This window comes from Lepidochelys kempii, chromosome 6 (assembly GCF_965140285.1).
Source record: "Lepidochelys kempii isolate rLepKem1 chromosome 6, rLepKem1.hap1, whole genome shotgun sequence".
Classification (NCBI taxonomy): Eukaryota; Metazoa; Chordata; order Testudines; family Cheloniidae; genus Lepidochelys; species Lepidochelys kempii.
Window position 1 is genome coordinate 9,874,466 of NC_136385.1, and position 14,959 is coordinate 9,889,424.

Genomic DNA, 14,959 nt, shown 5'->3' on the forward strand with positions numbered 1-14,959 from the left:
AGAGGAATGAGGAGGGGCCAGTTTTGGCTCAAAGTCCCATCTGAACCTTAAGAAAAAGGCTGGGGGAGGAAAAGGCTTCTGCCAGGGGTCAGGCAGGACAAGTGGGAGCCAGGGGTGACTCCTTCCCTGAGGACAGGACACAATAGGGAGTGAGATGAGATAAGACAGAACAGGAGCAGTCCTTAGTGGGTTTGCTGGGATCCCAGCTTTTCCCTCAGCCCCAGATGGTTTCCCGGTTGGTGTCACTCATTCCTCACCAGTGCTAGTGCCTCTTGGGTTCTCCCTTTCCTCAGAGCCCTGGAGATCTGGGAACAATGGCTCTTCCCCTTGCTCCATCTGGGACAGCACATCTGGTTTAGCAACAGGAAACCCTGCTTATTGGAAAGAGGTACATGCAACACAACTTGTCAAGTATTTGTCGATCTGTTGCAGTTCAAATACAAGACAGCACAGAGCTTTTAGCAAGCAAGCGAGCTGGTCTGCCAACCGACTTCTGCCTGTCAGCTTTCCACCTTCCCCTTTATTCTTTCTCTCCCCCTGCGCATTACATTCTCCAACAGATAAAAGGAATACACTGGCTTTGTTTAACATTCTTATTTACCAATTTCTATCTACCGCATTCCTTGCTCTCGGGCCTTGAGCCCAGTCCTGGGAGGCTTCCCACGGTTCATGTCATCTGGGCGAGATTCCAAGGTTCATGCCCTTGAGAAGAGCTGTGTGTGCACAGCTCCTATACCAACACTCCGGGTGTGCCCTGAATGTTGCCAAGCGCATGAACCTTGTATGAATCCTACATTGATCACTTAACAACAAAGAACAGCAAAGAAAATCTTGGAATGAAGAGGAAAGACATAATCCATATAGGTTGTCAAACATTCAGTATCATCTTTTGGCAAGCGTATTGTCTGGTGGGAAATGGGCTGTGTTCCTCATAGAAGATTTAAGTCATGTCTACACTATGGGGATTATAGCAACTGCTCACCCAATGAGAGGAGAGTCTCGTAATTCTCCTGCATGACATCTCTGTAGAGTTCCCTCTGCTTTTCACCCAAAAGAGCCCATTCATCTTCAGAGAAGTACACGGCCACCTCCTCAAACGTCACTGGCATCTGAAATGACACGTGTCCTCCACTCAGCACCTGCCTGCTCTGGCCACAATCTCACCACTCAAACATAAGCTGAGCAGCAAAGGGCAAAGCCATCACTGTCAATGCAGCATTCTGGGGGGAGGAACCCCATTTTCCCACTATCCCAACCTCCTCCACACAGCAAGAGATGCCAGACTCAGCCTGCCCTTAAAGCTCCCCATCCCTACAGGGCTCTTAGTCCCAACCCAGGCCACTGAAGCAAGCCCCTGGATCCACAAGGGAGCCCCACTCAGCACATGCTGTTCCTGCGATAGCCTCACCGCTCAGTAACGGAATGAACAGCCAGGGGCAAAGCCTGGCTACCTGGAGGGGCATGAAGTGAGCTATCCAGGATGTGGAAGGAGCTGCACATGCACAAGGCACCTCCCAAAAAAGCGGTGTGGTTATTTTATTGATGGGGAAGAAGGAAAGTTGGAAAGGCTGGTGAACGATGGAGGAGCGGGAGGAAGTGGGAGGAATGAGCGAGGACAGACAAGGAAACAGCACAGCCCGGCAGGAAGAACAGTGCAGATCATTTCACCACTCACCGTAAAGCCAAACCTATGGAGCAAGACCACTATATCCTGGTCTCCTTCATTCCCCTTATCATGAGGAGCAGAAAGATGAGGTCCAGGTAGGTCTAAAGGATGATAAAGATACCGTTAGAGGGATCCACACAGACACAGACACACCTGGACCTCACGACTCTACTAGGAACAGGGAACCACACACCCTTCACACACCACTAGACAACCAAATGCTGTGCTGATGATTTCATACAGGTTGCCTCAGGGACTCCCCTCCCTACTGTGCTATCCATGCTCCCCAACACCACATGCATCCCCACACACAACTTACCTAGTTGCCGTGAATACTGCAGCTTCTCTCTGAGGTCACAGTTCAGCTGTGGTCCTGGTGGTGGAACCTCTGTAACCTTGCACTGGACAGGGGCTCCATCATCTAAGAAATCCCTTCTCTTCCGATCACACAAACGGAGACCTGGGAAACATATTTGTTTATAGCTCTGTGTGAGGGACAAAGGTATTTACTGGGGGGCAGTGACAAGTAGCTCTCAGATTCCCTACTAAACAGAGTTATTGAAAGCTGATGGGCCTGCCACACACATGAAAGGGGCTCTGTGTCCCCCCACATTTCCATCTTCCAGTTTTCACCAATATTAGTTGGGTTCTGCCCATTGATGACTAGAGCAGAGCCCTCAGTTTTGTATTTCTTGCTTGTAGCCTTCTGCCCAGATCAAGCCTTCTTCCTTCCTGTGCGCCTTTATTCTTCCTAGTGAACCCTTTCCACACTTAGGTGATGTTACCTCAATTCTGCCTTTTCTTGGACTAGTCATGGCACCTAGGAATATCAGATCAGAATTGCACTCCTGCAGGTAGTTATTTTTTTGCTTTTTAATGAACATTATTATTATTTATTGGTATTACCCTAGAGCCCAAAAGTCCTAGTCATGGGCCAGGATCCCATTGTATTAGTTGCTGTACAAAGAGAAAGAAAAATGACATTCGATTCCCAAAGAGCTTCCCTTGTAACATAATCTCTCTATATTTGAGGGGCATCACTCAAAGGGGTATCCAATTTTCTCATGAGTCTGAATTAACAGAATTTTATTCAATGGAAACCTTTTTGTTTGAACTTCTCCCATATGCAGATTTAACTGTTCCTCTTACAGGATGTATTTGTCACATTCAGATCTAAAAGGTTTTGACCCTCAAAACTCAAGCAAGACATGTTTTATTTTACATTTCACATCGATCATTTGGACAAGGGTGTGTGTTTGCTAAGCCATCTCTTACTTAGTGAGTAGTAATTTCCAAACCATGCTAGCATAACCAAGGTATGGAGTAAATCTTTACGAATTCCCTTGGTGCTTTTGTCTGAAGACATTGGCCAGAGGGCGGCAATCTTTAATTTCCCATTTCAGCTAGGGAGAAATTTAGATTGCACTGACTAGTTTAAAAGCAATGCTGTCTGTCACTCTCACTTCCATAGCCTCACAGAGACTGTCAGAAAAATAGCGCTGTCTACACTCCAGAGTCTATGCTGGAGCCAGGATGGCCCCCTAGTGTAGACACAATGTACACTGACAGAAGTTTTTCTGATGGCAAGTGAACACCTCCCCAAACAGCATTAGCTATGCCGTTAGCAGCATTTTTCTTTCAGCATAGCTGTGTTCACACTGAGGGTTTTGTCAGCATAGCCATGTTGCTGAGGGTGTATGGTTTTTCAGCCCTGACTGACATACTGATGCCGGCATAAGTTTTAAGTGGAGACAAGGCCTTAGTTCCTCTTTTAGAGTACAATAAGCTCTTAGCTGCGCACCAAGAAGTATAGCTGGTGCTCTTGCTTTTTCACTGTTTCTTTTGCCTGGAAGATTTTTACCTTAAACTAAACTTTACAGAAGCAATAACTTAAAGGGGTAGTTCTAGTAAATAACCCCAAAATTCCTTGTTGAATCTAATTAATACTCCAGTTGTAAGGAGGTTAGACTGACTTTGCATTCACAACTGGAATCGCAAGGTTATACATGCCAAAGATAAAACTACCTAAGCATAACATAGGATGCTTTAATTTCTCACTTGCATTTCACAGAATCATAGACATGTAGGGCGGGAAGGGGCCTCAAAGGGTCATCCAGTCCAGTCCCCTGCACTGAAGAAGGACCAAATAAACCTCCTAGAACACCCGTGACAGGTGTTTGTCCAACCTGTTCTTACAAGCCTATGATGATGGGGATTCCACAGCTTCCCATGGAAGATTATTTCACAGCTAAACTACCCTTCTAGCTAGGAAGCTTTTCTTAACAGTATTGGACCCAGGACTGACCCCTGCAGAACCCCACTTGATGCACCCTCCCAGTTTGATAGCAAACCATTGACATTTACTCTGAGTAATTTTTACTCTTTGAATAATTTTTTCATCCACCTTATAGTAATTTCATCCAAACCACATTTCACTCGTTTACACATGATAATGTTATCTGGGACTGTGTCAGAAGCCCAATTAAAACTGAGATATGTCATGTCTAGTGCTTCCCCTTTATCCACTAGGCCAGTAACCTTCAGCCTGCTAAGTGCCATGGCAATAACCAGCATTAAAAGTTTTTTAACCTTTTACGAAAAGAACAGAAAAAAAAAGAAAAAAACAGTTAAGCCATTTGAAATATAAAGTATTAAGCAAGGCTTTCGTTTCAACTGTATCCCTTATTCCATTTTTCCTTTAGCTGTAGAATGTTTTTAGAAAAGGGGGGAGGAGGAAACTCTGTTCAGAAGTCCTTTGGATGGTGTTATGGATGGTAACAACATTCCTTTTTGTGGGGGGGAAAGGAGAAGAAGTTAGATGAAATGGGCTGGAGCTGTTGTTTCTATTGTTAAAGTCTGATCTTGCTTCCTTGAAGACAGAACAAGATAAACGCACAGAAAAAGGAAGAGGAAAGAACAACAAAGATAGAAAATGCAGTTCTGTCTCACATGCTGACTCTTACTTGCAACCCAGCTCTTGGAGAAACAGAAAAAAGGAAAAGGTACTTGGTTGTATTGTAAGGTTTGCAAATTCCTCATCCCAAAATTGGGATTTTCAAATCTTCTTTGATTAGATGACATATGAACTTTTCTCATGTTAATAAAGATAAGAACTGACAACTCACTTTATTTACACCTAAAACAATTTTAGCAGTGCTGCTGTTCTCTGTCTTGAGATGTTTAGAAACACACTATTCTTATCACATTTTGACTGAATGCCCAGATTGGGTAAAGATCAAAAAACTCTCCCAATCCCATCCCCCACCTCTTCCATATTTAAAGCTGCACATGTCATGAACCGTGAAAATGTCATGCACAAGTGGTAAAATTTCCTGACTTGCAGAAATTTTAGCCCTAGTGGCATTTTTACCCCTATATATTTCCTCCTTTTAAAAAGAAGCAGCCAGCTAATGTTCCTTAGCCACATGTACATCCATGAGCCATTTGCTACACCCAAAGATAGTTAAAATACACCAACATTTTAGTCTATGATAGACCTTGCCCACCAACATTTCACGGCAACTGAGGCAATTTAGCCCCCCACCCCGCCCCGAGATCTAATCTGAATCACTAGAACTGTGCTGATTCACATACACAAAAACAACCACCGATATGTTTTGTTTTTCCAATCACAAAAATCTTGGGGGCTGCAACAGCCCTTTCCAAAGGTTTGAATCTCAATGTATAGTCAATGCAGTAGTAGCTTTGAATTCAGCTGGCATTCAGTTAAAAAAGAGCTACTCATGATGTTGTCTGAGCAGAAGTTTGCTTTAGCAACTTAACCTTTAACAATTGAAAACACTTTATTTTATCACTTTTGCATTTTGCATTTTGCTTAAAAATGCCTTTATGTTGAAGGTTCAAAGTTATTACCAGTTAGAGAAACTACAAACCTTAAAATACACAAAAGAAAATGAGAAACAAAGCATTTGTAAAAAGATTTCAAAACCAGTAATAATTATCAAACAAAATTATAAAAGCCTCTGATTTTTCAAATAAGAACATTAGCAGATGGCTTTGCATGCCCAACCAAAACAAGGTCAAACACACTTGGACAACAATAGCTAGTTTGCCAGAGTTTTCAGCTACTGAGTATGTACATTAATCTTAACTAATTTTGGTCCATTGATTAGTTAAGATCAGTTTACTCTTCCAGTTTACCAAACACAATCTTAACAGAATCCTAGAGTTATAGGATTTACAAATCTTGTTTGATTAGATGCTATCAAAATAACAGTTAAACCCTTCACAGGTTAATAAAGCTAAGAATTTACAACTCACTTCATTTGTAGCTAAAACAAACTTAAAACTGTGGCTGCGTGGAAAAGCTTCCCCACTGATTTCTGATCCCACATTCCTCTTGTTTACCAGACATGATCTTTACACGCTCTTTGAGTTAGATCAGAAGGCCTGTTTCTTTTGAGTAACCCAATCTGTCTGTCTCCCTTTCAAACTGTTTCCCATTAGCATTTGTTATAGGTGCCTAGAATATTTTATAAAAATTTTAGCCATTTTCCCACAGTTGGTGTAGGCCTGTCTGGCCCCAGTTATTACAACAAGTGTACATGTAATGCAGTTTTTATTACCACAGTGCCTCGGAGGTTTACTCATGGACCATGATCCCATTCTGCTAGGCACAGCAGTGTGAAATGCAAGTCTGGATGTAAATATCACTAGGCGGAATGGTGACTAAAAGGAGATTAGTCCGTACAGTTTTATTTCTCTAGCTATGAACTCCGACGGTTCCTCTTACTGTCGCTGAGTCTCTGAGTTGATGGAGTTTCTTCTTGATGGTTTCTAGAGACTGGGGAACAAAGAGATTCTAGTAGGGTAAAAATCTTCCATAACTCAGGAAACACCTTTTCTACAAGGGACCCACCGCTTTTCAAATATAGTTGGTTTTCAACCAATTGCACCAAATAAATTAATTTTTTAGAAGCTTTCACAGGAAGCTTTGAGCTTAAAGCAAACTCTACTGCTCTGTGTCTGCAGCTGGAGGAAAGAAGTTCCTACTTCATTCACATCAGAGCCCTGAGCTACTTCCCCTTTTTCAGTAAAAAATGATCATCAAATGAGGAGGGTACTTTATAGCTCGTCTCCATTTTCAACCAGTCACACTGAAGAAATTATTCTGTTGAAGACGTTCTCAGCAGGAAGCTTTTCATTTAAAGCAAACTCTACCACCTGGAGTCTGCTTGTTACAACAGGAACATGCTGGAATAAGGAACTTCCCTTTCCCCCCACCCCACCCAGTGAAGAGCTCTGAGTTACTAACTCTTTTTCAGTAATAAGCAATGATGAGATATGGAGGGCCTCTACAGCTTTCCAGCTTTTCCTTTTCAAAGGATGCGGTTGGCTAGTGTGGAAGGGAGATACACTGACATTGAGAAAGAGACAATCCATTTTTTGTTCATGTGGATTAAAGATTTGCCTTATTAGCTACTCTTTTTTGAAACTTTGTCATTTCTACAGTGTTATATTTTACATTTTTTTCATTTACTGTCACTTTCTTAAAGTGTTCAGTTTTAGGTACCAAACTTTAAGACAAATTGGAAAGGGGCCAGAGGACAGCAAAATAAATAAATAACATGGTAAGAGATTCAGAAAACCTGACCTATGAGGAAAGGCTAAAAAATCTGGAACGTTTAGCCTTGAGAAAAGAAACTGAAGGTGAACTTGATAATAGTCTTCAAATATGCTAAGGACTCCTATAAAGAGGATGGTGATCAATTGTTCTCCATGTCCACTGAAAACAGGAGAAGAAGCAATTGGCTTACTCTACAAGGGAGATTTAGATTTGATATTAGAAAAAACTTTCCAGCTACAAGGATAGTTAAGGCCCAAAACAGGTTACTACTGAAGTTGTGGAATCCCCATCATTGGAGGTTTTAAAGAACAGATTGCACAAACACCAGTCAGGGATGGTCTAAGTTTACTTGGTCCTGCCTCAGCATGAGGGATGGATTAGATCAGTGGCTTTCCACCTGCGGTCTATGGACTCCTGGTGATCCTCAGACTATGTGTAAGGGGTCTGCAAAAGACTTAGACTGAAAACAGAAGTCAACTATATATAGAGACAATAGATTTCCAAAAGGGTCTGCAGCTCCATTAGAAATTTCCAAAGGCAACTTTAAATGAAAAAAGGTTGAGAAAAATGGGATTAGATAACCTCTTGAGGTCCTTTCCAGCCCTACATTTCTATGATTCTATGATCTGAGAACTAAGGGGCCACCTTCAAGCTAGGCTTAGAAGCCTTTTGCCTCATTGGCTCAAAGGTACACTCCATTGCTTCTGTTGGCCAAGCTCACTGCACACACATCCCTCCACTCCTTTTCCCAAGCTTCCTTTGTGCCCCCCTCCCATCCCACTCTATTTCAGGGACTCCCTATAAACCTTCCCCAATCCTTCGCTCATATCAGGGGCCCAGCGTGCCACCTCACTTCCACATGCCTGGGGGTCGGTGTGCCTCCATTCCCCATACCAGGGTCCCACATTGTCCCCCGCATGTCCAGGGCTCTTTGTCCCCTCCATGCCTTCCAATTCTGCCCCACCATTCTTTCTTTTCCTTTGTCTGGGTGATAAGTCATTCAGGGTGTCAATATTTAAACTCCATTGGGACATACTAATGGGAGTGTTGTTATGCCCGAAGTGGTTAATGGCAACCATTAACTGGTTCTTTGATCTATAGATAATTTCAGAGTTTTTAAAAGTTAATGGGCCTGCTAAGCATATGCCAGGGGCTCCATGTGTACCCATATTCCTCCTTCTATTTTTCTGATTTTCACCAAAATGTATCAAGGCAGAGAACATTCCCTGATATTGTCGAATTAATCAGATGTGGTGTTCAAAAGCTATCACATTACAGACAGAGAAAAGCCATCAAGTTGAGTGTAGAGTTTAATAAGCTGGGCCAAATATTTCATGTGTAGTGCTGATGGCTTAGTCTACACTGCAAAGTTTTGCCAGCATAGCTATACTGGCTAGGAGTGAGTGGAAAAAATCACACACACCCAGCCAACATGGGTGAAATGGCACCCCAACACCGACAGAACGGTGGTTCTGATAGTGTAGCTAGTGTTATTTGAGGCGGTGCGGTAGACATGGTTGCGGAAAAACTCCTTCTGTTGGTGTACGCTGTGTCTCCACTCATAGGCTCACTGGCCAAGGCTCTCTGGTGGAGACAATCTCAATATTTCAGTTATAAGAGTAGTTGCTCTATTCGCCTGGTCAGCAGCAGAAATAAAAATTAATTTTGTGAAATTAATGTTCTTTATGGCCTAAATGGATCAATTTCGTCCTACCTTTTCTCATTTTATTTCTATATATTGTTTTACAGGCTTTTAAAAAAAAAAAAAAAAAAAAAAGCTTAAATTGAATTGAGAAGGATTGATTCTTTGCTTTTCGTTTTTTGTGTTGTGATGGTTTTAAAGTTTTATAATTATTTCATTGAACATCCTGGTTAATTGCCATTTGGTTTGAGATAGTTTATTTCATGAGGAAAATTAGTCTGAGCTATAGTGGCAAAAGCACTTTAGGAGGCTTTGCCAGTTTCTGCAAACGTTTTCTAGTGTAGACATGATCGTAAGCCTAGTCTACACACAGATACCGTACTTTTATACCTATTTCAGTTGGTGGTGTTATTTCTTACCAATGTAGTTATCTCCTAATATGGAGACAGTTATACCAGTATATAGCTTCCTTACACTAGTATAACTATACTGGTACATCTTTCCTACATAAGAACAAGCACTTTTGTAACAAAATAATGACTGGGGGTGGAGGGGAGGGTGTGGGGCTGTACCACTTTATATTGGTATTGGTATTGTTAAAGCACTACACCTTGTGTGTGTGGACAAGGCCTTTTGTAAAAACAACGAGGAGTCCAGTGGCACCTTAAAGACTAACACATTTATTTGAACATAAGCTTTCGTGGGTAAAAAACCCACTTTACGAAAGCTTATGCTCAAATAAATGTGTTAGTCTTTAAGGTGCCACCGGACTCCTCATTGTTTTTGTGGATACAGACTAACATGGCTACCCCTCTGATACTTAAGGCCTTTTGCGTTTCACAAGGCTTTTTAAAAAAATGTTTTGCAGAACAGTTGCTGGCTGGGTTGGAGGGGCCCCTCCTGGGCTCTGGCTGCACAGACCTCCCCTCTTTACATTCTAGAAGCTGGCTGAGTGGGGAGGAGCCTGCAGGACTCAGGTGCACAGGTCCTTCCCACCCACCAGAATGCTGCCCTGGAGCTGGCTGGGCTGGGGGAACTATGCTGGACTCAGCTGCACAGACCTCCCCTATGCAGGGTTCAGGCTCTGATCCCTTTGTCACTGGCACAACTTCCTCCTGACAGAGATCTCTTGCCGCTGCAGGGGCATCTCCTTCCTCTTATCCCAGACACCCCTACTCACCGCTCTTGCCAGCACATGAGGGGGAGGAGAACATGATCTCCTCAGGGTTTTACCAGAAGAGATCAAGGATTTAATCCCTCAGTACACAATGAGACTCAGACCTCATTGGGTTTTCCAAATGAGGAAACAGCTGAGAACAGGAAGTTCCTTTTTTATTTAGTTCCCCTTACAGCATAGCCTGGTCCTCTCTAGAACTGTGTAGCTCTATGGTTATTAGAGACAGGGGTGTGTGGTAATATCTTTTATTGAACCACCTCTATGGTTATTTCTTCTCATTCACCAGACATACTGTAATACTCACTCATAGAAATCACAGGATTTACTAGGACACTGCAACTAACACCTCCCATGGACACTATTCTCGGAATTCTTGGACACTCTGGTACTTCCAAGAAGAGTTGGGGCAGCATGCGTGTGAGGTCATGCCGCATGGGGGGCCATCATCTTTACGATCACACCACCTGCCCCGTCAACATGACCTCATATGCATGGTGCGTACGAGATCATGCCGCATGGGCGGCCACTATTTTTAAGAGTGCCCTGCCCCACATGTGAGGTAACACAGCGCAGAGGGGTGCCATTTTTAAAATCCAGAGAGAGCAGTCCGTCGTCCCCCACCCAATACCAGACAAAATCAGATCTGGTTTTGTTCCCAGGACTGAACAGGGAACAAACCTCTCAAAAAGATAACCATCTGGTTTAATTCAGGATGAGAGGCCTTCCTACCCTTAACCATGCCCTTCCAAGAAAGGACAACACATAATTTGAAAACAAGACAACAACTTAATACTAAGATAAAGATGCATCCGCTTTTGGCAGAGTTGCTATCTGCACTGATTATTACGCATTCCCCCCTTTACTTTAATAAGAGTTTGAAAACAGTAAGAGAAGGTTACTCACCTGCTGCAGTAACTGAGGTTCTTCGAGATGTTTGTCCCTGTGGGTGCTCCACTTAAGGTGACCATAGAGCAGTGCCCTCTGTGGATGGAAGGGGTGATTGAAGATAGTACTGCTAGGCCTAGAAGTGTATCTGAGCCTGAGGTCTGGTCAATTGTGTAATGTTTTATGAATGTATGTTCAGAGGCCAAGGCAGCAGCTTTGCATATGTCTTTGAGTGGTTCATTGTTCAGAAAGGCTATTGAGGTTGCTATAGATCTGGTAGAATGAGTTCTGAACCCTGCTGGGGATTGTTGTAAATTGTTTTGTTGGTAGCAGAGGTGAATGCACCCTGAGATCCATATTGATAGTCTTTGTGTGTAAATAGCCAATCCTTTAGAGCATTCTGTGACAGAAATGAAAAAACCGGGGATCTTCTGAATGGCTTAGTTCTATCAAGGTAGAACGCTAGTCCATGGTACATCCAGGGTATGTAGTACAGCATCATGTGTACTCCCCGTGAGGTTTGGGAAAGAATACAGAAAGATGGACTGGTTGGTTTATATGGAAGGAGGATGATATTTTGGGTACAAATTCTGGATATGGTCTCAAGGTGACCTTGTCCTTGTAGAATATGGTGGATGGTGGATGTGCCATAAGAGCCGCTGTCTCACCCGAGGGGTGACAGGCCGAAGTGACAGTGACTAAAAATGCTACATTCACGGATAGTTGAGTCAATGAACACATCCTTAAGGGTTTGAATGGAAGCCCAGTAAGGCAGCGTAGTACCAGGTTCAAATCTCAAGTTGACGAGGGTGCGCGTACCTCAGGGTAAATGTTCTGTATGCCCGTTAGAAAACATTTAGTGATTGAATGTGCAGATAACGATGCTCCATCGATCTTGTGGTGGAACACAGTAATTGCTGCAAAATGCACTTTGATTGTGGTAGTAGATAGTCCCGAGTGTTTTAGCTCCAAGAGATAATCCAAGATCAAGGGCACAAGTGCAGAAATTGCAGTAACATGTTTGACCTGACACCATATGGAAAATCTCTTCCATTTCTGAAGGTAAGTCTTATGCGTGGTTGTCCTCCTACTGTATAGTAATAAATGTTTAACCTGTTCCGAGCAGGCTAGTTCCCCATGAGGGAACCATGTAGGAGCCACACCTTCAACTGAAGTCTCTCCAGGTTTGGGTGGTGAACCTGGCCGGCATCCTGTGAGAGGAGGTCCGTCCAAAGTGGGAAAGTGCATAGTGTACAGACAGCCATCCACAGTAGGTAAGCATAACAAATCTGTTGTGGCCATGTTGGGGCTATCAGTATGACCTTCACTTTGTCGGTATGTATTTTGTGAATAACCTTCGATAGAAGTGGTATTGGTGGGAACATGTAGTGAAGTATTGTATCCCATTTGAGGAGGAAGGCATCCCCTAGCAATCGCAGTCCCAGACCTGCTCTTGATCAAAATTGTGGTCATTTGTGATTTTGTGATGTCGTGAATACGTTGATGGATAGGTTGCCCCATTGTTGAAATATGTTTTGTGGGACTACATCGTTCAGTTCCCATTCATGTTCTGGGAGAATTGTCTGCTCAATGTGTCCACTATTGTGTTCTGACAGCCTGGAAGATAGGAGGCTGAGATGCTGATGTTGTATCAAATGCACCAGTTCCACAGTTTTATGGCATGTGTGCATAGGGGGTGGGATTGGGCTCCTCCCTGATGATTTATATAGAACATGCAGGCAATGTTGTTGGTCATTACTTGTACCATCTCGTTCCTTATCAAGGGGAAGAAGTGGAGACATTGGTTGAAAACCACACAGAGTTCTAGTAGATTTATGTGTAATTGTGTTTCTAGGGGAGATCACTGCCCTTGAATTTATTAACATTCCAGGTGAGCTCCCCAGTCAATCAAGGAGGTAGCGGTTGTGAACATCATGAAAAGTAGGTCCTGAGTGAAGGGAATCCATGAGCATGCATTGTTGGGTTGTGTTCACCAAGGTAGAGTGTCTTTGTCTTTGGTCGGCATTGTCAGGCGTCTGTTTAGGCTGTGTTTGTGTGGTATGTATAAAGTTCTGAGCCAACCCTGAATGTAGCACATGTAGAGATGCGCATGCCATACCACATATGTGGTTGTCGCCATATGACCTTGTTGCCGGCACCCAGTGCCCAGCAGCAAAACAACAGCAGTGGTTCATTGCCCGGTGTGCGTCACCCAATAAACACAACAGGATGGAGAAGCAGAAAAGTTTATTTGGAATTCCAAAGAAAGGTACAGGGAGAGAAATCTCAAATCCTGCACACCAGAGCAAGTCATTACACACACTTGTATATTCCTTAATGCTACTGCACTACACATCGGCCAATCAAAGCTTTGCACAAATACTCTGCCTTCCTTATATGGGTTACAACAATGTTTATTTCCTGCAACCTCTAACAAGCATTCCTAGCAACTTAAACAACCAGCACATCCTGTCTGGCCTTGTAGCTGTCTCTCCTGTTATCTTTAACTTGGCGTCAGCAAACCTTACACTATGTGGCATTATCTACACCTGCAACATTGTTTTAAGAGCAAAAGAGCTTACTCAAACCAGCCAGGCCTGAGTTCTATTAAGGGGGGTTGACAAGAAGCCCTTAGGCCTTCAGCAGGGAGACTTCCTCGACCCTTATGGCCTTCCATCCCCTCGACTTAACTAGTGGCCATGCCCTGGGGTCTCCAACAACCTCATAGTTGGAGGCAGGTACGTGCTGATAGGTGGACTATTCATCACTGAAGAGATGAGGCTGGTTATGGTCAAAAATCTCTTTGTTGGTATTGATGCTTTGGCTTCTGTAGAGTCAAGGTGGGCCCAAATGAAGTCCAATTGTTGTACAGGAATTAGGGTTGATTTTTGTTTATCTGTATTCCTAGATTCAGAAAGAGAATGATTGTCCGTTGAGTGATATCAAATGACTCTGCCCAAGTATGGCCTTTTAGTAAACAATCATCCAGGTAGGGGAATATTATTACCCCTTGTTTGTGGAAATGTGCCACCACTACTGCGAGAATGTTGGAGAATACTCACAATGTTGTGGAAAGACCAAAAGGTAGGACCCTGTATTGATAATGATCCGTTCCCAGGGTAAATCTGAGAAACCTCCTGGGAGTGGGATAAATTCTTACGTGGAAGTAGGCATCTTGAAGGTCGAGGACTGAAAACCAGTCCCCCCATTTCAGTGTTGGTATTATCTTTGCCAGTGTGACCATCCTGAATCATTGGACCCTCACAAACTTGTTGAGCTTTCTGAGATCTACAGTGGGTCTCCATACTCCATTTTTCTTCTGGGTTAAAAGGTAGTGGGAGTAGAAATCCTTCCTCCTGTTTTGTGGAGGAACTTGTCCCAGGGTACCTAGATCTCGAAGGTGGTTTACTTCTTGTTGTAGAAGGTGCTTGTGAGAAGGGTCCCTGAAGAGAGACAGGGAGGGGGCTTGGATGGGAGGGAATGGAAGTAAATGGGATGGAGTAGCCAGAACGCATAATCTCTAAGACCCACTTGTCTAGAGATGGACGCCCACACCAGGTAGAAGGGGCATAAACGGAGGCCAAAGTGGGATGTGGTAGGTGTTGTCAGCACTGTTGGGTAGGGGAGGTTGTTTAGACCCTCCACCAACCCTCAAAACTGTTGTTTCGCAGATGACAATTGCGATGTTGAGGATTGTGGCTGAGGTGGTGGTCGTCTCTGATGTCTTTGTCTCTGGCATTGTGACTCGTACTGTCATTACTGGGCAAATTGTTTATATCTGTTACGTTGGTATGGTTGAGATCTGTGTTGTCTCCTCTTCGTTGCAGGTGTGTAAATGCCCAGCGTGCTGAGGGTCGCTTGTGATTCCTTCATGGTGTGGAAGACCTTGTCCATCTTTGCAGCAAAGTGTTTCTCTCTGTCAAAGGGGAGATCCTCCACCGTGGACTGTAACTCCTTTGAGTGGCCCGCGGAGTGGAGCCAGGATGCCCTGTGGATGACAAT

At 43.5% G+C, this 14,959-nt stretch overlaps 1 pseudogene across 1 annotated transcript in view; it reads right to left on the bottom strand.

Moving 5' to 3' along the window:
• Positions 1–14,959, bottom strand: part of LOC140912953 (uncharacterized) — a 46,467-nt pseudogene that overhangs the window by 7,504 nt on the left and 24,004 nt on the right. The window contains exons 8-11 of the transcript XR_013635909.1: positions 1,986–2,240; positions 1,676–1,767; positions 983–1,109; positions 258–371 (exon numbers count right to left, since the gene is read on the bottom strand). The product of XR_013635909.1 is annotated as an uncharacterized LOC140912953 (transcript). The remainder of the gene's footprint in view (positions 1–257; positions 372–982; positions 1,110–1,675; positions 1,768–1,985; positions 2,241–14,959) is intronic.